This window comes from Artemia sp. Qi Xiang Cuo, chromosome 12, assembly GCF_049724085.1.
Source record: "Artemia sp. Qi Xiang Cuo chromosome 12, ASM4972408v1, whole genome shotgun sequence".
NCBI classification, from domain to species: Eukaryota; Metazoa; Arthropoda; class Branchiopoda; order Anostraca; family Artemiidae; genus Artemia; species Artemia sp. Qi Xiang Cuo.
This window is the reverse complement of record NC_142805.1, coordinates 53,231,256-53,257,636: the sequence shown is the minus strand read 5'-3', so window position 1 is coordinate 53,257,636 and position 26,381 is coordinate 53,231,256. Positions and strand designations below refer to the sequence as shown.

At 33.2% G+C, this 26,381-nt stretch overlaps 2 protein-coding genes across 2 annotated transcripts in view; one reads left to right on the top strand and one right to left on the bottom strand.

Annotated features, from left to right (window-relative positions):
- Positions 1 to 26,381, bottom strand: part of Pngl (N-glycanase Pngl) — a 492,631-nt gene that overhangs the window by 227,095 nt on the left and 239,155 nt on the right. The gene's annotated exons all lie outside the window — the stretch shown is intronic.
- Positions 1 to 26,381, top strand: part of LOC148946270 (uncharacterized) — a 279,226-nt gene that overhangs the window by 107,287 nt on the left and 145,558 nt on the right. The window lies entirely within an intron of this gene.

Sequence of the window (26,381 nt, the reverse complement as noted above, 5' to 3'; positions counted from 1 at the left end):
TATGATTTTCCAGTGCCCAGCTAGCTGAGGAGAAAAAAAAACGGAAAGAAAAAAATATCCCGTTTGTGGAGGATAACGTGGTTAAAGTCAATTCTCTTGATTTTCAAGCCAATATATTTTCTTTGTTATTCAAGACAAAGGGCAGTAAGTTTCCTTTAAAGGGGTTTCGGACAAGGCGGTTCTAATGGTGTACTTTTTGTTTTGATCTGACCCTTTTTTTAGGAGTGGGGGGTTTTATATTTCTTAACATTGGAGGTGATCGTCTCTTACTAGGCTGCTAGCTACCGCTGCAACCCGGACTACTAACCTATACTATAATTAAGTGGCGTATAAAATTTAGTATAGGCAAGAGGTCGTTCTTTATTATAATTGCAGTTTACATAATAATTTTAGCGATTAAGCCGAAAAAGAAAATTTTGGTTCCAGGAGTTTCGGTTACTATTGAGACAAGTAGCTATTATTACTATAGAGTTCATTACCATGAACTGTTTGATTGCCTCAAAATTCAAATATCTTTGAAAAGACTGCAGTATGAAAATACATCAAAAATGCAATTTTTTTTGACAAAATTGATTCTTCTTAAAAAAGTATTTTATTTTTAATTACAAAAGACACTAGATGTAGCAATTTTCTTTAAAATGAGCTATTATACAGCTATCTATGATTTTCCAGTGCCCAGCTAGCTGAGGAGAAAAAAAACGGAAAGAAAAAAATATCCCGTTTGTGGAGAATAACGTGGTTAAAGTCAATTTTATTGATTTTCAAGCCAATATATTTTCTTTGTTATTCAAGCCAAAGGGCGGAAAGTTTCCTTTATAGGTGTTTCGGACAAGGCGGTTCTAATGGTGTACTTTTTGTTTTGATCTTAATCTTTTTTTAGGAGTTGGGGGGTTTTATATTTATTAACATTGCAGGTGATCGTCTCTTACTAGGTTGCTAGCTACCGCTGCAACCCGGATTAGAGTTTACATAATAATTTTAACGTTAAGCCAAAAAAGAAAATTTTGGTTCCAGGAGTTTCGGTTACTATTGAGACAAGTAGCTATTATTACTATAGAGTTCATTACCATGAACTGTTTGATTGCTTCAAAATTCAAATATCTTTGAAAAGACTGCAGTATGAAAATACATCAAAATTGCAGTCTTTTTTGACAAAATTAATTCTATTTTAAAAACTGTTTTATTTTTGACTACAAAAAACACTAGATGTAGCAATTTCCTTTTAAATGAGCCATTATAAAGCTCTCTATCATTTTCCAGTGCCCAGGTAGCTGAGGAGAAAAAAAGCGGAAACAAAAAAAATATCCCGTTTGTGGAGAATAACGTGGTTTTAAGTCAATTCTCTTTATTTTCAAGCCAATATATTTTCTTTGTTATTCAAGGCAAAGGGCGGTAAGTTTCCTTTATTGGGTTTTCGGAAAAGGCGGTTCTAATGGTGTACTTTTTGTTTTGATCTCACTCTTTTTTTAGGAGTTGGGGGGTTTTATATTTCTTAACATAGGAGGTGATCGTCTCTTACTAGGTAGCTAGCTACCGCTGCAACCCGGATACAACCTCGCAGAGAATTTAATTTTTTCATTATAGCTTTGGTCACCCCAGTATCTACCCATTTTTCTAGTAGCAATTTTTTTCTTATGTTCGTTTCGATAATCTTTATTATTATCATACCGTTCCTTGCTCTTTTGTTTGGCTGTCTCCATTTTCCCTTCTCGATACCCCTGATCCGTAAGATACCTCTGTTTTGCTCTGTCATATTTCATTTTTTTAAATCCTGGATCACAAGACATCTTAGTAGCAATCCTTACGCGTGCTCGAGCTTTATTGCGTTCGGTTGCATTTTTATCTCTTTTAAATAAACTTTTCTTATATTTCAGGATGTTAGCTTTATTTTTTGTGTAGTAAAATTTTCTATTAGTAGAAATTTGGATTGCTCTATTTTGATATTTTTTTTGGTTATTCTTTCTTTGTTTCCTTTCAAGCAAGACCATATTTTTTCAAGGTTTAAAATTATTAAGTACACAATACCCCGTGTCGAGTAGCTAAAACCTAGCATAAAACAAAACTAATTTTAAAATTTTCAGGTATTTATCTTGTTTTAATTACAAAATTAGTATTATTGGTTAGACACCATAAATATTTTGCAGTTTACATAATAAGTTTAGCGATTCTGAACTGAAAACTAAAATAATTAGAATTATAAGACAATAATATGGAGATACGTACTTTACGTTTTACAAACCAAAAAAAGTTTGGTTCCAGGATACAATAATAAATTTGAACTGAGATGAAAAAAATGTTTCTTCCTGGAGACAAAAAGCAAAACTAATTTTAGAATTTTCATGTCTTTTTTTGTTTAAATTAAAAAATTACTATTACTGATTAGGCATCATAAATATTTTTGCAGTTTACATAATAATTTTAGCGATTAAGCCAAAAAAGAAAATTTTGGTTCCAGGAGTTTCGGTTACTATTGAGACAAGTAGCTATTATTACTATAGAGCTCATTACCATGAACTGTTTGATTGCTTCAAAATTCAAATATCTTTGAAGACTGCAGTATGAAAATACATCAAAAATGCATTTTTGTTTGACAAAATTGATTCTACTTTAAAAAGTATTTTATTTTTAATTACAAAAGGCACTAGATGTAGCAATTTCCTTTAAAATGAGCTATTATACAGCTCTATATGATTTTCGAGTGCCCAGCTAGCTGAGGAAAAAGAAAAAGCGGAAAGAAAAAAAGATGCAGTTTGGGGAGAATATCGTGGTTAAGGTCAATTTTCTTGATTTTCAAGCCAATATATTTTCTTTGTTGTTCAAGCCAAAGGACAGTAAGTTTCATTTATAGGGGTTTCGGAGAAGGCGGTTCTAATGGTGTACTTTTTGTTTTGATCTGACTCTTTTTTTAGGAGTTGGGGGGTTTTATATTTCTTAACATTGGAGGTGATCGTCTCTTACTAGGTTGCTAGCTACCGCTGCAACTCGGATGAGTTTTTATATTTCACAACATTGGAGGTGACCGTCTTTTACTAGGTTTCTAGCTACCGCTGCAACCCAGATAATTGACAACCACCATTTATGATGAGCTATATTCGTCCTTTATGTAACTACACCTGGAACCACCATATATCAGTTAGTATAGGAGAGAGATCATTCTTTACTGTACATAGCTCTAATAAAACTATGACGACATTCATTATTTATCTAGTAAATTTTCAGACAAGGAGGTTCTAATGATGTACTTTTGTTTTGATCTGACTCTATTTTTAGGAGTTCTGGGTTTATATATTTCTTAGCATTGGACTGATCGTCTCTCACTAGGCTGCTAGCTACTGCTGCAACCCGGATTCACATATATAGTTATTTATGACAGGCAGCGTGGCCGAGTGGTCAAACGCACTGGTGTTAGCCACCAGTCTCTTCGGAGACATGGGTTCAAATCTTACCGCTGGTTACGATTATTATGATTTATGATTTATGTACAAAAATCAAATATATTTGAAAAGCCTGCAGTATGAAAGGACATCAAAAATGCAGTTTTTGGTGAAAAAATTTATTCTCTCTTAGAAATAATTTATTGTAGTTACTAAGGATATGTAACCCAATTAATTTCCTTTAAAATGAGCCATTGAACAACTCTCTACGATGTTCCAGTGCCAAGCTATCTGTGGAAAAGAAAGAAAGAAAAAAAAGAGAAAGAAAAAAATATTCCGTTTGTGGAGAATAACGTGGTTAAAGTCAATTTTCTTGATTTTCAAGCCAATATATTTCCCTTGCTGTTCAGGCCAAGTAACATAAAGTTTCTTATACAGGGGTTTCAGACATGGCGGTTCTAATGGTGTACTTTTTGTTTTGATCTGACCTTTTTTTTAGGAGTTATGGGTTTTTATAATGTTGTAGTAGCTGCCACTTTTCTTGATTTTCAAGCCAATATATTTCCCTTGCTGTTCAAACCAAGGAACAGAAAGTTTGCTATACAGGGGTTTAGGACAAGGCGGTTCTAATGGTGTACTTTTTTTTTATCTTACTCCTTGTTTAGGAGCTATGGGTTTTTATATTTCTTAACATTGGACGTGATCGTCTCTAACTAGGTTGCTAGCTACCGCTGCTACCCGGACTACCTCCAGGCTATTATGTACAACAATTTATTTTAAAATGAGCCATTACACAGTTCTTTATTATGATTATTTTTAGGAGTTATGGGCTATGGTATTTCTTAGTATGGGACATAATCGTCTCTTACCAGGTTGCTAGCTACCGCTGCAACCCGGATTCCAGCGTCCAGTTCCATATGTAAACTTGTCAAAAGACAAACGTCTTGCATCATCATTCTTATGGTGATTTATTCAAATATTTCATGCCTATTAAGATCTATTCTAATATTTCAGTTACTATTGGCTAGAGTCCATTCTCTAAATGTGTCTTGTTGAGTATACATATAGATCTGAAAATTGATTATGATAAAATAGTCTTATCTATGCACTAATTTGAAACAATTCAATTAAAAATTGTCAAAGATTTTCATTAGAATGCATTTATCAAAATCTATTTATCGGTACATACACAGTTTTGTGGAAAAATCAAATCAATGAATACGTTACTACAGCACAATGGATGAAAGTGTGCCTCATGATTGGAGGTTTGAGGGTTCAAATCCGCCTGTAGTGAGGGATTACTGAAGGAATTATTGAATTATTGAAGAACTAATTTCTAAATTTTCAGGGTTTTTTTCTGGTTTGAATTAAAAAATAGAAATTATTGTTCAGACACCGTAAATATTTTTACACTTTGCAGCTAAATGAAATTTTTGTTTTCAATTTTCAGGAATTATTCTAGTTTCAGTTGACAAATAAGATTTTTTTTTCAAGGAATCGAACAGCTAAGTAAGTCCAATACATACAATGGTATGTTCTTCGAATGATCTTTTTTAATTAGGTTCCTAGCTACCGCTTCCATCCAGAACTTTTAAGAAAATATTTTATCTTTAATTACAGAAGGAACTAAATGTAGCAAGTTTTACTATTGAGACGAGTCGCTCTTACTATACAACATACAGTTCGTTATCACGAACTGTTTGCTTTGATGTATCAATTGGTACAAAAATTTAGTTCTTTAGAGTATCGGTTACTATTGAGACAAGTAGCTATTATTACTATAGAATTCATTACCATGAACTGTTTGATGGCTTCAAAATTCAAATATCTTTGAAAGGACTGCAGTATGAAAACACATCAAAAGTGCAATTTTTTGACAAAATTGATTCTACTTTAAAAAGTATTTTATTTTTAATTACAAAAGTGATTAGATGTAGAAATTTCCTTTAAAATGAGCTATTATACAGCTCTCTATGATTTTCCAGTGCCCAGCTAGCCGAGGAGAAAAAAACGGAAAGAAAATAATATCCCGTTTGTGGAGAATAATGTGGTTAAAGTAAATTTTCTTGATTTTCAGGCCAATATATTTTCTTTATTATTCAAGCCAAAGGGCAGTAAGTGTCTTTTATAAATTTTTCGGATAAGGCGGTTCTAATGGTGTACTTTTTGTTTTGATCTGACTGTTGTTTTAGGAATTAGGGGTTTTCATATTTCTTAACATTGGACGTGATCGTCTCTTACTGTTATAAAATTTTACGAATGTTTTACCGGGATTACGAAAAATATTCAAAATTAAAGATTAAAATTATCTCTGAAAGCTTCCAAGGCAACTGTGGAACAGTTTACAGATGTAATGGGAAATCTTATACATTACTGTGAATATATGGAGGCATAATTGTCCTCCATACATGTCCTCCATACTTACTTACTTTCAGCTTAAATTCGATAATCGAGCCTTTATTATGTACTAACTACATCCAACGACTATGACGTCATTGATTAATATTGTATATAAAAAATTAAGTTTTTCGTAAAAATATAATTAATTAAAAAAATTAAGTACAAATGACACTAGATCTAGAGATTTGCTTTAAAATGAGCCATTGCACAACTCTCTACGATGTTCCAGTGCCAAGCTATCTGTGGAAGAGAAAGAAAGAACAAAAATATGCCGTTTAGGCAGAATGTTGTAGTAACCACCACTCTTCTTGATTTTCAAGCCAATATATTTCCCCTGCTCTTCAAGCAAAATAACACAAAGTTTGCTATACAGGGTTTTCGGACAAGGCGGTTTTAATGGTGTACTTTTTGTTTTGATCTGACTTTTTTTTTAGGAGTTATGGTTTTATATATTTCTTAACATTGTACTTGATCGTCACTTACTAGGTTACTAGCTACCGCTGCAACCCAAATTCAGCTATCAATAAAACCATGATACCGACGATACTTACAAAATTCCAATGTAAAGTATCGATCCCTTATGTATGATCTCCTAATGATCTTCTTTTAATATTTCAGTTACTATGAACTGAAGTTCGTTCTATAATGTAATTACAAACAGGAAAAAGCCTACGGCTTTTTCTTCTTTGAAACAGTAAGAGACGAACCTCAAACAATCAAGTAGCTAACTAATTCCAATGTGTACAATTGTTCGTTATTCCAATAATCGTCTTTTAATGTAATAATTAAGTGGCTTATAAAATTTAGCATAGGGAAGAAGTCGTTCCTTATTATAAAAAGATTAAAATTATCTCTGAAAGAATGGATTTTGTTGAAAAGTCAGCTAGAGATGCTTTCGCAAAACTTCATAGTAATATCCAAAAGAAATGTTGCATGTTTAGTGAAAAGCTTCCAAGGTATGAACCGGCAACTGTGGAACAGTTTACAGATGTAATGGGAAATTTTATACATCACTGTGAATATATGTAGGCATAATTGTTCTTTACTTAGTTTCAGCTTTAATTCGATGATCCAGACTTTATGTACTAACTACATCCAAAGACTATGACGTCATTGATTAATATTGTATATAAAAATTAAGTTTTTCGTAAAAAAAAATTAATTTAAAAAAAAATTAAGTACACATAGTCCTAGATCTAGAGATTTCCTTTAAAATGAGCCATTGAACAACTCTCTACGATGTTCCAGTGCCAAGCTATCTGTGGAAAAGAAAGAAAAAAATATCCCGTTTGGGGAGAATAACGTGGTAAAAGTCTATTTTCTTGATTTTCAAGCCAATATATTTTCTTTGTTATTCAAGCCAAAGGGCGGTAAGTTTCCTTTATGGAGGATTTGGACAAGGCGGTTCTAATGGTGTACTTTTTGTTTTGATCTGACTCTTTTTTTAGGAGCTACGGGTTTTTATATTTCTTAACATTGGAGGTGATCGTCTCTTACTAGGTTGCTAGCTACCGCTGCCAACCCGGATAGATGCTAGCGACCGCTGCAACCCGGATTACTAACCTATACTATAATTAAGTGGCGTATAAAATTTAGTATAGGCAAGAGGTCGTTCTTTATTATATTCGATGATCGAGCCTTTATGTAACCCGGATTAAAAAATTATTATCATATCTTATATGTAACTTTTATTTTATGAGTCTTCGATAGTGTAATGGTAAGTATGCCCACTTGTTACCTGGGAGAAGGGGGTTTGATTCCCCGTCGGGGAGAACTTTTAATATGTTGAATTAAAAGCACTATGTTTTCAATTTAAAATTTAAAAAAGAAACTTGTTTATTTACATTCTAGCTAAAATAATGAAGATAATATGAATGAACCACAGTGTTCAGTTTCTTTGGACTTGAGTTCGTTTTTTAACTATAAATACAAACAGGAAATCGCCTACGGCTTTTTCTTCTTTTAAATAGTAAGAGACGAAACTCAAACAATAAAGTAGCTAACTAAGTCCAATGTATGGAATGGTTTGTTATTTCAGTGATCGTCTTTTAATGTGATCGTCTTCTTTATTATAAAATTAAAAAGATTTAATTACAAGTTGCACGAGATCTATTAATTTCCTTTAAAATGAGCCATTGAACAACTCTCTACGCTGTTCCAGTGCCGAGCTATATGTCGAAAAGAAAAAAGATGCTGTTTTGGCAGAATGCTGCAGTAGCTATCACCTGTCTCCATTTTCAAGCCAATATATTTCCCTTGTTTTTAAAATCAAATGACAGATAGTTTCCTATATAGGGGTTTCTGAAAAGGCAGTTCTAATGGTATTCTTTTTGTTTTGATCCGACTTTTTTTTTAGGAGTTATGGGTTTTTATATTTCTTAACATTGGACGTGATCGTTTCTTAATAGGTTGCTACCACTGCAACCCAGATATCCGTTGAAACTTAGATATTCCCAAATATAATTAAATGTTATTCCAATTATCGTCTTTTAATGTATTCCAGTGCCAAGCTATCTGTGGAAAAGAAAAAAGAAAAGAGAAAAAAATATCCCGTTTGGGGAGAATAACGTGGTTAAAGTCAATTTTCTTGATTTTCAAGCCAATATATTTCCCTTGCTGTTCAAGCCAAGGGACAGAAAGTTTCCTATACAGGGGTTTCGAACAAGGCGGTTCTAATGGTGTTATTTTTGTTTTGATCTGACTCCTTTGTTAGGAACTATGGGTTTTTATATTTCTTAACATTGGACGTGATCGTCTCTTACTAGGTTGCTAGCTACCGCTGCAACCCGGATCCCAAGAACTGTTTAAAATTGCTATAAAGGTCGTTAACACGAACTGCTTGACAATACTGATGGTTAGAGTTCAGTCTTTAAGTTATCATATACTGTTAAAATTCGTTCTTAGATAAACGTTTCTTAGTGTAGTGGTTAGCAGTTATGCCTTTGAATCCTGCAATCCAAGTTCAAATCCCGGTAGATGGTTCTTATGCAATGTAGCTTACTTATACTACCATTTAGGGTTCTGCCGTAATTCTTCCTTTTGAAAATTAAATTAGTTACTATCGCCTAGAGTTAGTTCTTTACCATATCGTAAGAATTTGTTTTATAATAATAATTAATTTTGTTAATTACAAAAGGTTTCAATATACAGCAGTTTCCTTTAAAATGAGCCATTACACAGCTCTTTATTATGACCACGAACCGTTTGATTTCATACTTAAGTTACTATGGGTTACAGTTCGTTCCTTATTGTAAAATATAATAACTGTACTAGCCTATACTATAGTTAAGTGGCCTATAAAATTTAGTATAGGAAAGAGGTCTTTCTTTATTATAATTGATCTAACCATTATGTATTCATGAATGAGACCATTTGCAGTTTTGACGTTTCTTATATAGTAATTATGACGTCACTGCATCAAAAATACAGTTTTTATTGGAAAAAATTATTCTCTTTTAGAAATAATTTATTTTAGTTACTATAGATTTTTAACCCAATTAATTTCCTTTAAAATGAGCTATTGAACAGCCCTCTACGATGTTCCAGTGCCAAGCTATCTGTGGAAAAGAAAAAGAAAAAAAAGAAAAAAATATCCCGTTTGGGGAGAATAACGTGGTAAAAGTGTATTTTCTTTATTTTCAAGCCAATATATTTTCTTTGTTATTCAAGCCAAAGGGCGGTAAGTTTCCTTTATGTAGGATTTGGACAAGGCGGTTCTAATGGTGTACTTTTTGTTTTGATCTGACTCTTTTTTTTAGGAGCTACGGTTTTTTATATTTCTTAACATTGGAGGTGATCGTCTCTTACTAGGTTGCTAGCTACCGCTGCAACCCGGATTATTATGACCTAGAACTTTTTGATTTAATACTTCAGTTACTATGAGTTACAGTTCGTTCCTTATTGTAATAACGTGGTTAAAGTCAATTTTCTTGATTTTCAAGCCAATATATTTCCCTTGCTGTTCAAGCCAAGGAACAGAAAGTTTCCTATACAGGGGTTTCGGACAAGGCGGTTCTAAAGGTGTACTTTTTGTTTTGATCTGACTCCTTTGTTAGGAACTATGGGTTTTTATATTTCTTAACATTGGACGTGATCGTCTCTTACTAGGTTGCTAGCTACCGCTGCAACCCGGATTGCTAGCTACCGCTGCAACCCGGATATTTCAAAACGTCATGGCGCAATGGTATTATTTCATGACTTCTTCAGAAACAACAACGTAATGTCGTGTTTTTCTATTCACGTCATAGGTCTAATATAAACCTATGACGACATTCATTATTTATCTAGTAGGGTTTAAGACAAAGTAGTTCTAATGATGTACTTTTGCTTTGATCTGACTCTATGTTTAGGAGTTTTGGGTTTTTATATTTCTTAGCATTGAACTGATCGTCTCTTACTAGGTTGCTAGCTACTGCTGGAACCCAAATTATGAGAGGCAGCCTGGCTGAGTGGTCCAAGGCACTGGTGTTAGCCACCAGTTTCTTCGGAGGCATGGGTTCAAATCTTACCGCTGGTATAGGATTATGTTTGAAAGACTGCAGTGTGAAAAGACATCAAAAATGCAGTTTTTGGTGGAAAAATTTATTCTCTCTTAGAAATAATTTATTTTAGTTACTATAGATTTTTAACCCAATTAATTTCCTTTAAAATGAGCCATTGAACAACTCTCTATGATGTTCCAGTGCCAAGCTATCTCTGGAAAAGAAAGAAAAAAATATCCCGTTTAGGCAGAATGTTGTAGTAGCTGCCACTTTTCTTGATTTTCAAGCCAATATATTTCCCTTGCTGTTTAAGCCAAGGGACAGAAAGTTTACTATCTAGGGGTTTCAGACAAGGCGGTTCTAATGGTGTACTTTTGAATTTGATCTGACTCCTTTTTAGGAACTATGGGTTTTCATATTTCTTAACATTGGACGTGATCGTCTCTTACTAGGTTGCTAGCTACCGCTGCAACCCGGATTAATATATTAACATTAAATATAATAACTGTACTAGCCTATACTATAGTTAAGTGGCCTATAAAATTTAGTATAGGCAAGAGGTCGTTCTTTATTATAAAACTATAGTGAAGTTGCGTATGCAAGTTAGTATAGGGAAGAGTTCGATCTTTATTATAATGCAGTGTGAAAAGACATCAAAAAGGCAATTTTTTTGACAAAATTGATTCTACTTTAAAAAGTATTTTATTTTTAATTACAAAAGTGACTAGATGTTGCAATTACCTTTAAAATGAGCTATTATACAACTCTCTATGATTTTCCAGTGCCCAGCTAGCTGAGCAGAAAAAAAAAGCGGAAAGAAAAAAATATCCCGTTTGTGGAGAATAACGTGGTAAAAGTCTATTTTCTTGATTTTCAAGCCAATATATTTTCTTTGTTATTCAAGCCAAAGGGCGGTAAGTGTCCTTTATAGAGGATTCTGACAAGGCGGTTCTAATGGTGTACTTTTTGTTTTGATCTGACTCTTTTTTTAGGAGTGGGGGGGTTTTATATTTCTTAACATTGGAGGTGATCGTCTCTTACTAGGTTGCTAGCTACCGCTGCAACCCGGATAAACCCGGATGAATAACAAAGAAAATATATTGGCTTGAAAATCAAGAAAATTGATTTTAACCACGATATTCTCCACAAACGGCATCTTTTTTCCGCTTTTTTTCTCCTCAGCTAGCTGGGCACTGGAAAATCATAGAGAGTTGTATAATAGCTCATTTTAAAGGAAATTGCTACATCTAGTGTCTTTTATATTTAAAAATAAAATAGTTTTTAAAGTAGAATCAATTTTGTCAAAAACTGCATTTTTGATGTATTTTCATGCTGCAGTCTTTTCAAAGATATTTGAATTTTGAACCAATCAAACAGTTCATGGTAATGAACTCTATAGTAAAAATTTAAATAGGCTAGAGGTCGATCTTTACCATACTATAATGCCTTATGTATGATATCCTAATGATCGTCTTTTTGTAATTCTTTATGGTTCCATATGGTCTAGTGGCTAGGATAGTTAACTTTCACTTAACAGGCTCGGGTTCGATTCCCGGTGTGGGAAAATTTTTAACTCTATAATCTTCGAACATTTGAACCTTTTATAATCTATAATGATGTATAATATAAATACTGTAATCTTAACTATAGTGAAGTTGCGTATGCAAGTTAGTATAGGGAAGAGTTCGATCTTTATTATAATTACTGTATTAAGCCAAAAAAGAAAATTTTGGTTCCAGGAGTTTCGGTTACTATTGAGACAAGTAGCTATTATTACTATAGAGTTCATTACCATGAACTGTTTTATTGCTTCAAAATTCAAATATCTTTGGAGAGACTGCAGTATGAAAATACATCAAAAAGGCAATTTTTTTGACAAAATTGATTCTACTTTAAAAAGTATTTTATTTTTAATTACAAAAGTGACTAGATGTTGCAATTACCTTTAAAATGAGCTATTATACAACTCTCTATGATTTTCCAGTGCCCAGCTAGCTGAGCAGAAAAAAAAAGCGGAAAGAAAAAAATATCCCGTTTGTGGAGAATAACGTGGTAAAAGTCTATTTTCTTGATTTTCAAGCCAATATATTTTCTTTGTTATTCAAGCCAAAGGGCGGTAAGTTTCCTTTATAGAGGATTCGGACAAGGCGGTTCTAATGGTGTACTTTTTGTTTTGATCTGACTCTTTTTTTAGGAGTGGGGGGGTTTTATATTTCTTAACATTGGAGGTGATCGTCTCTTACTAGGTTGCTAGCTACCGCTGCAACCCGGATAATAACAAAATTTAATTAGAGTTCGTTCTTTATTGTTATGTTAGCATTGGACGTGATCGTCTCTTATTGTGATATTCATGAATGAGACCATTTACAGTTTTGACATTTCTTATATAGTAATTATGACGTCACTGCATCAAAAATACAGTTTTTATTGGAAAAATTTATTGTCTTTTAGAAAAAATTTATTTTAGTTACAAAAGGTTTTTAACCCAATTAATTTCCTTTAAAATGAGCTATTGAACAACCCTCTACGATGTTCCAGTGCCAAGCTATCTCTGGAAAAGAAAGAAAAAAGAAAAAAATTCCCGTTTGGGGAGAATAACGTGGTAAAAGTCAATTTGCTTGATTTTCAAGCCAATATATTTCCCTTGCTGTTCAAGCCAAGGGACAGAAAGTTTCCTATACAGGGGTTTCGGACAAGGCGATTCTAATGGTGTACTTTTTGTTTTGATCTGACTCCTTTGTTAGGAACTATGGGTTTTTATATTTCTTGACATTGGACGTGATCGTCTCTTACTAGGTTGCTAGCTACCGCTGCAACCCGGATTATCATACCGTTCCCTGCTCTTTTGTCTAGCCTGCTCAATTCTTGCTTCTCTGTAATGTTCATCATTACCATACCGTTCTTTTGCTCTCTCAATTATTACTTCTCGATACGCCTGGTCGGTTGAATACCTTTTTTTGCTCTCTCAATTATTACTTCTCGATACACCTGGTCGGTTGAATACCTTTGCTTTTTTCTTTTCAAGTTACTATCTCTGTTGTTTGTGTAGTACTCTTTCTTCAACTTGCGTATAGCCTGCTTTGATCTAACCATTATTCTAATCAAGAATGAGAGAATTTTCAGTTTTGAATTTCCTTATATACTAATTATGACGTCACTCTATTCACGTCATAGCTCTAATATAAAACTATGATGATCTTATATAGTAATTATGACGTCACTGCATCAAAAATACAGTTTTTATTGGAAAAATTTATTCTCTTTTAGAAATAATTTATTTTAGTTACTATAGATTTTTAACCCAATTAATTTCCTTTAAAATGAGCTATTGAACAACCCTCTACGATGTTCCAGTGCCAAGCTATCTCTGGATACAAAAAAAGAAGAAAAAAATATCCCTTTTGACGAGAATATGGTTAAAGTCAATTTTCTTGATTTTCAAGCCAATATATTTCCATTGCTGTTCAAGCCAAGGGACAGAAAGTTTCCTATACAGGGGTTTCGGACAAGGCGGTTCTAATGGTGTACTTTTTGTTTTGATCTGACTCCTTTTTTAGGAGCTATGGGTTTTTATATTTCTTAACATTGGACGTGATCGTCTCTTACTAGGTTGCTAGCTACCGCTGCAACCCGGATTAACTATAGTGAAGTTAAGTATGCAAGTTAGTATAGGGAAGAGTTTGATCTTTATTATACCAAGGGACAGAAAGTTTCCTATACAGGGGTTTCGGACAAGGCGGTTCTAATGGTGTACTTTTTGTTTTGATCTGACTCCTTTTTTAGGAACTATGGTTTTTTTTATTTCTTAACATTGGACGTGATCGTCTCTTACTAGGTTGCTAGCTACCGCTGCAACCCGGAAATGAACCACAGTGTTCAGTTTCTTTGGACTTGAGTTCGTTTTTTAACTATAAATACAAACAGGAAAAAGCCTACGCTTTTTCTTCTTTTAAATAGTAAGAGACGAAACTCAAACAATCAAGTAGCTAACTAAGTCCAATGTATGGAATGGTTTGTTATTTCAGTGATCGTCTTTTAATGTAAAAATGTTCAAGCCAAGGGACAGAAAGTTTCCTATACAGGGGTTTCGGACAAGGCAGTTCTAATGGTGTACTTTTTGTTTTGATCTGACTCCTTTTTTAGGAACTATGGGTTTTTATATTTCTTAACATTGGACGTGATCGTCTCTTACTACGTTGCTAGCTACCGCTGCAACCCGGATCAAACTAAACCCAATATGTGCCACGATTTATTCTTTACTAGGTTTTGGCCATCTCTACAGCCATGCTATCGATGAAACTTACATAATCCCCATTTATAATTAACCAGACCGATTCCTTATTTAATTTTCTTAGTAAGTTAACCATTTTTATCATGTCTTATATGTAACATATTCATCATGAGTATCCAATAGTACAATGGTAAACATAACCGCTTGTCACGAGGGCCATCAGGGTTCGATTCCCAGTTGTAGAGAATTTTTAATTTGTTGACTTTAAATATAACTTTACAATCCTACACTATAGTTAAGCGACCCATACCAGTTAGTATAGGCAAGAGTTGGATCTTTATTATAATACTGTAAATCCTCTTGAGTAACACCATTTATGATCGATCCTTATGTCCCACTATACAAGTTTGTATAGGCAAGAGTTCGTTCTTTATTGTAACATACCTTGGAAGCTTTTCATTAAACTGACAACATTTCTTTTGTATATTACTATGAAGCTTTGCCAAAGCATTTCTAGCCGACTTTTCAACAGCATCCGCTCTTTCAAAGAGAATTTTAATCTGTAATTTTGAATACTTTTCGTGATCCTGGTAAAACATGCGTAAAATGTTTCTCAATTTACGAAGATCAGCCTGCATTTTTGCCATCTTCTTGTATTTCTGAATGTAATTTTTCCCTTTGTCCTTATGCGTTCTTCGGTACAACCTCGCAGAGAATTTAATTTTTCATTATAGATTTTGTCACCCCAGTAACGCTCCTTGATCTTTTGTTTTGCTGTCTCAATTTTTACTTCTCGATACACCTGGACGGTTGAATACCTTTGCTTTTGGTTTTTCTTATATCTGATGCGGTAATCTTCATCATTGTGATAACTCTCCTTGAACTTTTGTTTGGCTGTCTCAATTTTTGCATGTCTATAATCTTCATCATTGTGATAACACATCTTGCTGTTTTGTTTTGCTCTCTCAATTATTACTTGTCGATACGCCTGGTCGGTTGAATACCTTTGTTTTGCTCTCTCAATTATTACTTCTCGATACACCTGGTCGGTTGAATACCTGTGTTTTTCTCTCTCAATTTTTAATTCTCGATGCGCCTGGTCGGTTGAATACCTTTGTTTTTCTCTATCAAATATTACTTCTCGATACGCCTGGTCGGTTGAATACCTTTGTTTTGCTCTCTCAATTTTTACTTCTCGATGCGCCTGGTCGGTTGAATACCTTTGCTTTTCTCTTTTCAAGATACTATCTCTGTTGTTTGTGTAGTACTGTTTTTTCAAATTGCGTATAGCTTGCTTCGATCTAACCATTATTCTAATCAAGAATGAGAGTATTTACATCTGTGTCGTTCTTAAGTAGTAATAGATTAATATGTTGTATAATCTTACATTTTGATACTGCCTTATATACGCTATTAATGAAACAGTTCAAGACAGGAAAATGTGGAGCTAGTGCCCTTAGAGAACGCAAATAGCTCTGACATCCCTCATTTGGGCTACAGTATAACGAATGCCCATGCTTTCTTGTGTCCCTGTAATTGATTTCACAATAATCCAAGCCGCCAAGGTAGAAATTAACCACTTTGTCAGTTGAAAATTTTAATGCTATATTGTTTTCAAGGATATCAAAAAGAATTTGACATAATTCAATATCCGTCGGATAGAGCTTGCGGATATCAGGGTGACATTGCCAAGTATTCTGCTGCCCAATTTTTGGTTTTGAATGTTTACTCAGATTGTTATAGGTGACTTCAGCCATCATAATTTCCTTGTCAGATCTAGTTTTAGAGCATTTTTCAATAGTTGTCTCGTACTTTTCAGGACAGTTTGTTCTACTACACAGAGAATTTTTTGCCAAATATTCAGTAGAACTAAACGAACTGTTTAAAACACAGTTAGAAATGCTTTTTTCTTGAGTCGGTGTTCCAGGAATTTGTTCTAAATCATTAGTCTTACAAACACATTTACTAATAACCCTAACAGGCTCGTTTTCGCCATAATTGAAAAACATTGCTTTTCCTTCGCTGTTGATAGGTATGCTTGTATATATATTTTTATTGCTGCTACATAAACTGCAATTGCTCCTTCCAAAATTAATATACAAATTATCTAAGAAGTACGCCTCCGTATATTCACTGTGTTGTCGAACATTTTCCATTGCATCTATAAACTGTTCCGCAGTTGCCAATCCATACCTTGGAAGCTTTTCGTTAAACTGACAACATTTCTTTTGGATATTGCTATGAAGCTTTGCCAAAGCATTTCTAGCCGACTTTTCAACAGCATCCGCTCTTTCAAAGAGAATTTTAATCTGTAATTTCGAATACTTTTCGTGATCCCGATAAAACATGCGTAAAATGTTTCTCAATTTACAAAGATCAGCCTGCATTTTTGCCATCTTCTTGTATTTCTGAATGTAATTTTTCCCTTTGTCCTTATGCGTTCTTCGGTACAACCTCGCAGAGAATTTAATTTTTTCATTATAGCTTTTGTCACCCCAGTATCTACCCATTATTCTGGTAGCAACTTTTTTCTTATGTTTGTTTCGGTAATCTATATCGTTATCATACCTTTCCTTGCTCTTTTGTTTTGCTGTCTCAATTTTCCCTTCTCGATACCCCTGATCCGTAAGATACCTCTGTTTTGCTCTGTCATATTTCATTTTCTTAAATCCTGGATCACAAGACATCTTAGTAGCAATCCTTACGCGTGCTCGAGCTTTATTGCGTTTGGTGGCATTTTTATCTCTTTTAAATAAACTTTTCTGATATTTCAGGATGTTAGCTTTATTTTTTGTGTAGTAAAGTTTTCTATTAGTAGAAATTTGGATTGTTCTATTTTGATATTGTTTTTGGTTATTCTTTCTTTTTTTCCACTTGCGTGAGACCATATTTTTTCAAGGTTTAAAATTATTAAGCACACAAAATCCCGTGTCGAGTATCTAAAACCTAGCATAAAACAAAACTAATTTTAAAATTTTCAGGTATTTATCTTGTTTGAATTACAAAATTAGTATTATTGGTTAGACACCATAAATATTTTTGCAGTTTACATAATAAGTTTAGTGATTCTGGACTGAAAACTAAAATAATTGCAATTATGAGACAATAATATGGAGATATGTACTTTACGGGTTACAAACCAAAAAAAGCTTGGTTCCAGGATACAATAATAAATTTGAACTGAGATGAAAAAAAAATTTCTTCCAGGAGACAAAAAGCAAAACTAATTTTAGAATTTTCATGTATTTTTGTTGTTTAAATTAAAAAATACTATTACTGATTAGGTATCATAAATATTTTTGCAGTTTACATAATAATTTTAGCGATTAAGCCAAAAAAGAAAATTTTGGTTCCAGGAGTTTCGGTTACTATTGAGACAAGTAGCTATTATTACTATAGAGTTCATTACATGGACTGTTTTATTGCTTCAAAATTCAAATATCTTTGAAAAGACTGCAGTATGAAAATACATCAAAAATGCAATTTTTTTGACAAAATTGATTCTACTTTAAAAAGTATTTTATTTTTAAATACAAAAGTGACTAGATGTTGCAATTTCCTTTAAAATGAGCTATTATACAGCTCTCTATGATTTTCCAGTGCCCAGCTAGCTGAGCAGAAAAAAAAAGCGGAAAGAAAAAAATATCCCGTTTGTGGAGAATAACGTGGTAAAAGTCAATTTTCTTGATTTTCAAGCCAATATATTTTCTTTGTTATTCAAGCCAAAGGGCGGTAAGTTTCCTTTATAGAGGATTCGGACAAGGCGGTTCTAATGGTGTACTTTTTGTTTTGATCTGACTCTTTTTTTAGGAGTTGGGGGTTTTATATTTCTTGACATTGGAGGTGATCGTCTCTTACTAGGTTGCTAGCTACCGCTGCAACCCGGACTACTTGACACTTCTTCTATGTAATGACTTAGTTCCTTGTACGAGCCCTCGACTTTTACTAGATTAATATGTTGTATAATCTTACATTTTGATACTGCCTTATATACGCTATTAATGAAACAGTTCAAGACAGGAAAATGTGGAGCTAGTGCCCTTAGAGAACGCAAATAGCTCTGACATCCCTCATTTGGGCTACAGTATAACGAATGCCCATGCTTTCTTGTGTCCCTGTAATTGATTTCACAATAATCCAAGCCGCCAAGGTAGAAATTAACCACTTTGTCAGTTGAAAATTTTAATGCTATATTGTTTTCAAGGATATCAAAAAGAATTTGACATAATTCAATATCCGTCGGATAGAGCTTGCGGATATCAGGGTGACATTGCCAAGTATTCTGCTGCCCAGTTTTTGGTTTTGAATGTTTACTCAGATTGTTATAGGTGACTTCAGCCATCATAATTTCCTTGTCAGATCTAGTTTTAGAGCATTTTTCAATAGTTGTCTCGTACTTTTCAGGACAGTTTGTTCTACTACACAGAGAATTTTTTGCCAAATATTCAGTAGAACTAAACGAACTGTTTAAAACACAGTTAGAAATGCTTTTTTCTTGAGTCGGTGTTCCAGGAATTTGTTCTAAATCATTAGTCTTACAAACACATTTACTAATAACCCTAACAGGCTCGTTTTCGCCATAATTGAAAAACATTGCTTTTCCTTCGCTGTTGATAGGTATGCTTGTATATATATTTTTATTGCTGCTACATAAACTGCAATTGCTCCTTCCAAAATTAATATACGAATTTTCTAAGAAGTACGCCTCCGTATATTCACTGTGTTGTCGAACATTTTCCATTGCATCTATAAACTGTTCCGCAGTTGCCAATCCATACCTTGGAAGCTTTTCGTTAAACTGACAACATTTCTTTTGGATATTGCTATGAAGCTTTGCCAAAGCATTTCTAGCCGACTTTTCAACAGCATCCGCTCTTTCAAAGAGAATTTTAATCTGTAATTTCGAATACTTTTCGTGATCCCGATAAAACATGCGTAAAATGTTTCTCAATTTACAAAGATCAGCCTGCATTTTTGCCATCTTCTTGTATTTCTGAATGTAATTTTTCCCTTTGTCCTTATGCGTTCTTCGGTACAACCTCGCAGAGAATTTAATTTTTTCATTATAGCTTTTGTCACCCCAGTATCTACCCATTATTCTGGTAGCAACTTTTTTCTTATGTTTGTTTCGGTAATCTATATCGTTATCATACCTTTCCTTGCTCTTTTGTTTCGCTGTCTCAATTTTCCCTTCTCGATACCCCTGATCCGTAAGATACCTCTGTTTTGCTCTGTCATATTTCATTTTCTTAAATCCTGGATCACAAGACATCTTAGTAGCAATCCTTACGCGTGCTCGAGCTTTATTGCGTTTGGTGGCATTTTTATCTCTTTTAAATAAACTTTTCTGATATTTCAGGATGTTAGCTTTATTTTTTGTGTAGTAAAGTTTTCTATTAGTAGAAATTTGGATTGTTCTATTTTGATATTGTTTTTGGTTATTCTTTCTTTTTTTCCACTCGCGTGAGACCATATTTTTTCAAGGTTTAAAATTATTAAGCACACAAAATCCCGTGTCGAGTATCTAAAACCTAGCATAAAACAAAACTAATTTTAAAATTTTCAGGTATTTATCTTGTTTGAATTACAAAATTAGTATTATTGGTTAGACACCATAAATATTTTTGCAGTTTACATAATAAGTTTAGTGATTCTGGACTGAAAACTAAAATAATTGCAATTATGAGACAATAATATGGAGATATGTACTTTACGGGTTACAAACCAAAAAAAGCTTGGTTCCAGGATACAATAATAAATTTGAACTGAGATGAAAAAAAAATTTCTTCCAGGAGACAAAAAGCAAAACTAATTTTAGAATTTTCATGTATTTTTGTTGTTTAAATTAAAAAATTACTATTACTGATTAGGTATCATAAATATTTTTGCAGTTTACATAATAATTTTAGCGATTAAGCCAAAAAAGAAAATTTTGGTTCCAGGAGTTTCGGTTACTATTGAGACAAGTAGCTATTATTACTATAGAGTTCATTACATGGACTGTTTTATTGCTTCAAAATTCAAATATCTTTGAAAAGACTGCAGTATGAAAATACATCAAAAATGCAATTTTTTTGACAAAATTGATTCTACTTTAAAAAGTATTTTATTTTTAAATACAAAAGTGACTAGATGTTGCAATTTCCTTTAAAATGAGCTATTATACAGCTCTCTATGATTTTCCAGTGCCCAGCTAGCTGAGCAGAAAAAAAAGCGGAAAGAAAAAAATATCCCGTTTGTGGAGAATAACGTGGTAAAAGTCAATTTTCTTGATTTTCAAGCCAATATATTTTCTTTGTTATTCAAGCCAAAGGGCGGTAAGTTTCCTTTATAGAGGATTCGGACAAGGCGGTTCTAATGGTGTACTTTTTGTTTTGATCTGACTCTTTTTTTAGGAGTTGGGGGGTTTTATATTTCTTGACATTGGAGGTGATCGTCTCTTACTAGGTTGCTAGCTACCGCTGCAACCCGGATCATTTTCTTAAATCCTGGATCACAAGACATCTTAGTAGCAATCCTTACGCCTGCTCGAGCTTTATTGCGTTCGGTGGCATTTTTATCTTTTTTAAATAAACTTTTCTGATATTTCAGGATGTTAGCTTTATTTTTTGTGTAGTAAAGTTTTCTATTAGTAGAAATTTGGATTGTTCTATTTTGATATTGTTTTTGGTTATTCTTTCTTTTTTTCCACTCGCGTGAGACCATATTTTTTCAAGGTTTAAAATTATTAAGCACACAAAATCCCGTGTCGAGTATCTAAAACCTAGCATAAAACAAAACTAATTTTAAAATTTTCAGGTATTTATCTTGTTTGAATTACAAAATTAGTATTATTGGTTAGACACCATAAATATTTTTGCAGTTTACATAATAAGTTTAGTGATTCTGGACTGAAAACTAAAATAATTGCAATTATGAGACAATAATATGGAATGTACTTTACGAGTTACAAACCAAAAAAAGTTTGGTTCCAGGATACAATAATAAATTTGAACTGAGATGAAAAAAAAATTTCTTCCAGGAGACAAAAAGCAAAACTAATTTTAGAATTTTCATGTATTTTTGTTGTTTAAATTAAAAAATTACTATTACTGATTAGGCATCATAAATATTTTTGCAGTTTACATAATAATTTTAGCGATTAAGCCAAAAAAGAAAATTTTGGTTCCAGGAGTTTCGGTTACTATTGAGACAAGTAGCTATTATTACTATAGAGTTCATTACATGGACTGTTTTATTGCTTCAAAATTCAAATATCTTTGAAAAGACTGCAGTATGAAAATACATCAAAAATGCAATTTTTTTGACAAAATTGATTCTACTTTAAAAAGTATTTTATTTTTAAATACAAAAGTGACTAGATGTTGCAATTTCCTTTAAAATGAGCTATTATACAGCTCTCTATGATTTTCCAGTGCCCAGCTAGCTGAGCAGAAAAAAAAGCGGAAAGAAAAAAATATCCCGTTTGTGGAGAATAACGTGGTAAAAGTCAATTTTCTTGATTTTCAAGCCAATATATTTTCTTTGTTATTCAAGCCAAAGGGCGGTAAGTTTCCTTTATAGAGGATTCGGACAAGGCGGTTCTAATGGTGTACTTTTTGTTTTGATCTGACTCTGTTTTTAGGAGTTGGGGGGTTTTATATTTCTTGACATTGGAGGTGATCGTCTCTTACTAGGTTGCTAGCTACCGCTGCAACCCGGATCAGGTAAATTATCAACACCAACCGCTTTTTCAGCAAGACGGGCTTCAAGTATTTTTTTTAAATCTTCTAGGGTGTATGCATGTATTGTTTTATAGAGACTGTTGTTCTCTCTTAACCACAACAGTGCTTCATGGACTTTTCTCAGATCTATTAGTGCAGTCCAAACATTCTTGTTGTAAGTAGGCTGACCATTGACAATGACTACAAAACTATCAATGTTAAGAAGTTTTTCAGGCTGAATATCTGCATTTGCTTGCACATCAACAGGTAGATATACTATTCTCCCCTTAAGAGCGTCAACAAGTTCTGTTCTAGGTCTCTTCAATGCAGTTACTTGCCCTAATCTGACGATCGTAAGACAAGGCATTACAAATCGAATCATTGCCATTTCAAAATTATTTAAACACTTTATACATTCCGGTGTACAGTCTATATGAAGGTTATTTAATACTGATCGGGCATTCTCCTGACTTTTCAACATTTTCCCAGCACAGTAATCACAGACAAAGAATGAATCTATGACATCCTCTTTCCAACCTGTACATTGAATTAGTTCTTCTCTGTCATCTTTGGGTATGTCCTGTTGTAGGTGTTCTAAAATCGTGGCCATCATTACATCAAAACCTTTCTTATTTGAAAGGGATCTTAGACTCTTCAATTGGTATTTTGTCTTTATCTGCTCACAACTGTCACAATGCATTGTGGGGTATACATCCCTAATGTTAGCTACCTTATCAAGGCTCTCACCAAATAATTTTATTATTGTATTTTCATCCACAGAAACTCTAATATTGCTATCACCGTAAATGAAGTCTTGACTATTATTACGACAGAGTCTACTTGACACTTCTTCTATGTAATGACTTAGTTCCTTGTACGAGCCCTCGACTTTTAGTAGATTAATATGTTGTATAATCTTACATTTTGATACTGCCTTATATACGCTATTAATGAAACAGTTCAAGACAGGAAAATGTGGAGCTAGTGCCCTTAGAGAACGCAAATAGCTCTGACATCCCTCATTTGGGCTACAGTATAACGAATGCCCATGCTTTCTTGTGTCCCTGTAATTGATTTCACAATAATCCAAGCCGCCAAGGTAGAAATTAACCACTTTGTCAGTTGAAAATTTTAATGCTATATTGTTTTCAAGGATATCAAAAAGAATTTGACATAATTCAATATCCGTCGGATAGAGCTTGCAGATATCAGGGTGACATTGCCAAGTAACCTGCTGCCCAATTTTTGGTTTTGAATGTTTACTCAGATTGTTATAGGTGACTTCAGCCATCATAATTTCCTTGTCAGATCTAGTTTTAGAGCATTTTTCAATAGTTGTCTCGTACTTTTCAGGACAGTTTGTTCTACTACACAGAGAATTTTTTGCCAAATATTCAGTAGAACTAAACGAACTGTTTAAAACACAGTTAGAAATGCTTTTTTCTTGAGTCGGTGTTCCAGGAATTTGTTCTAAATCATTAGTCTTACAAACACATTTACTAATAACCCTAACAGGCTCGTTTTCGCCATAATTGAAAAACATTGCTTTTCCTTCGCTGTTGATAGGTATGCTTGTATATATATTTTTATTGCTGCTACATAAACTGCAATTGCTCCTTCCAAAATTAATATACGAATTTTCTAAGAAGTACGCCTCCGTATATTCACTGTGTTGTCGAACATTTTCCATTGCATCTATAAACTGTTCCACAGTTGCCAATCCACACCTTGGAAGCTTTTCGTTAAACTGACAACATTTCTTTTGGATATTGCTATGAAGCTTTGCCAAAGCATTTCTAGCCGACTTTTCAACAGCATCCGCTCTTTCAAAGAGAATTTTAATCTGTAATTTCGAATACTTTTCGTGATCCCAAAAAAACATGCGTAAAATGTTTCTCAATTTACAAAGATCAGCCTGCATTTTTGCCATCTTCTTGTATTTCTGAATGTAATTTTTCCCTTTGTCCTTATGAGTTCTTCGGTACAACCTCGCAGAGAATTTAATTTTTTCATTATAGCTTTTGTCACCCCAGTATCTACCCATTATTCTGGTAGCAACTTTTTTCTTATGTTTGTTTCGGTAATCTATATCGTTATCATACCGTTCCTTGCTCTTTTGTTTCGCTGTCTCAATTTTCCCTTCTCGATACCCCTGATCCGTAAGATACCTCTGTTTTGCTCTGTCATATTTCATTTTCTTAAATCCTGGATCACAAGACATCTTAGTAGCAATCCTTACGCGTGCTCGAGCTTTATTGCGTTTGGTGGCATTTTTATCTCTTTTAAATAAACTTTTCTGATATTTCAGGATGTTAGCTTTATTTTTTGTGTAGTAAAGTTTTCTATTAGTAGAAATTTGGATTGTTCTATTTTGATATTGTTTTTGGTTATTCTTTCTTTTTTTCCACTCGCGTGAGACCATATTTTTTCAAGGTTTAAAATTATTAAGCACACAAAATCCCGTGTCGAGTATCTAAAACCTAGCATAAAACAAAACTAATTTTAAAATTTTCAGGTATTTATCTTGTTTGAATTACAAAATTAGTATTATTGGTTAGACACCATAAATATTTTTGCAGTTTACATAATAAGTTTAGTGATTCTGGACTGAAAACTAAAATAATTGCAATTATGAGACAATAATATGGAATGTACTTTACGGGTTACAAACCAAAAAAAGTTTGGTTCCAGGATACAATAATAAATTTGAACTGAGATGAAAAAAAAATTTCTTCCAGGAGACAAAAAGCAAAACTAATTTTAGAATTTTCATGTATTTTTGTTGTTTAAATTAAAAAATTACTATTACTGATTAGGCATCATAAATATTTTTGCAGTTTACATAATAATTTTAGCGATTAAGCCAAAAAAGAAAATTTTGGTTCCAGGAGTTTCGGTTACTATTGAGACAAGTAGCTATTATTACTATAGAGTTCATTACATGGACTGTTTTATTGCTTCAAAATTCAAATATCTTTGAAAAGACTGCAGTATGAAAATACATCAAAAATGCAATTTTTTTGACAAAATTGATTCTACTTTAAAAAGTATTTTATTTTTAAATACAAAAGTGACTAGATGTTGCAATTTCCTTTAAAATGAGCTATTATACAGCTCTCTATGATTTTCCAGTGCCCAGCTAGCTGAGCAGAAAAAAAAAGCGGAAAGAAAAAAATATCCCGTTTGTGGAGAATAACGTGGTAAAAGTCAATTTTCTTGATTTTCAAGCCAATATATTTTCTTTGTTATTCAAGCCAAAGGGCGGTAAGTTTCCTTTATAGAGGATTCGGACAAGGCGGTTCTAATGGTGTACTTTTTGTTTTGATCTGACTCTGTTTTTAGGAGTTGGGGGGTTTTATATTTCTTGACATTGGAGGTGATCGTCTCTTACTAGGTTGCTAGCTACCGCTGCAACCCGGATTCGCTCTTTATTATAATTATAAACCCGGATTAAAAAATTATTATCATATCTTATATTAAACTTTAATTTTATAAATCTTTGATAGTCTAATGGTAAGCATGCTCACTTGTTACCTGGGAGAAGGGGGTTCGGGGAGAACTTTTAATATGTTGAATTAAAAGCACTATCTTTTCAATTTAAAATTTAAAAAAGAAACTTGTTTATTTATATTCTAGCTAAAATAATGAAGATAATATGAATGTACCACAGGGTTCAGTTTCTTTGGACTTGAGTTCGTTTTTTAACTATAAATACAAACAGGAAAAAGCCTACGGCTTTTTCTTCTTTTAAATAGTAAGAGACGAAACTCAAACAATCAAGTTGCTAACAAAGTCCAATGTATGGAATGGTTTGTTATTTCAGTGATCGTCTTTTAATGTAAATTTACTAACCTATACTATAGTTAAGTGGCCTATACAATTTAGTATCGGCAAGAGGTCGTTCTTTATTATAATAAACTTAATGAAACTTATATATTTGAAATCAGAATTAAAATCTGATTCTTTTGATGTATCTATTGGTATCAAAATCCCGTTTTTTAGAGTTTTGGTTACCATTGAGCCGGGTCGCTCCTTACTTACAGTTCGTTACCACGGACTGTTTGATGTAAGCCACCAGTCTCTTCGGAGGCGTGAGTTCAAATCTTACCGCTGGTATTATGTTTGAAATACTGCAGTGTGAAAAGACATGAAAAATGCAGTTTTTGGTGGAAAAATTTATTCTCTTTTAGAA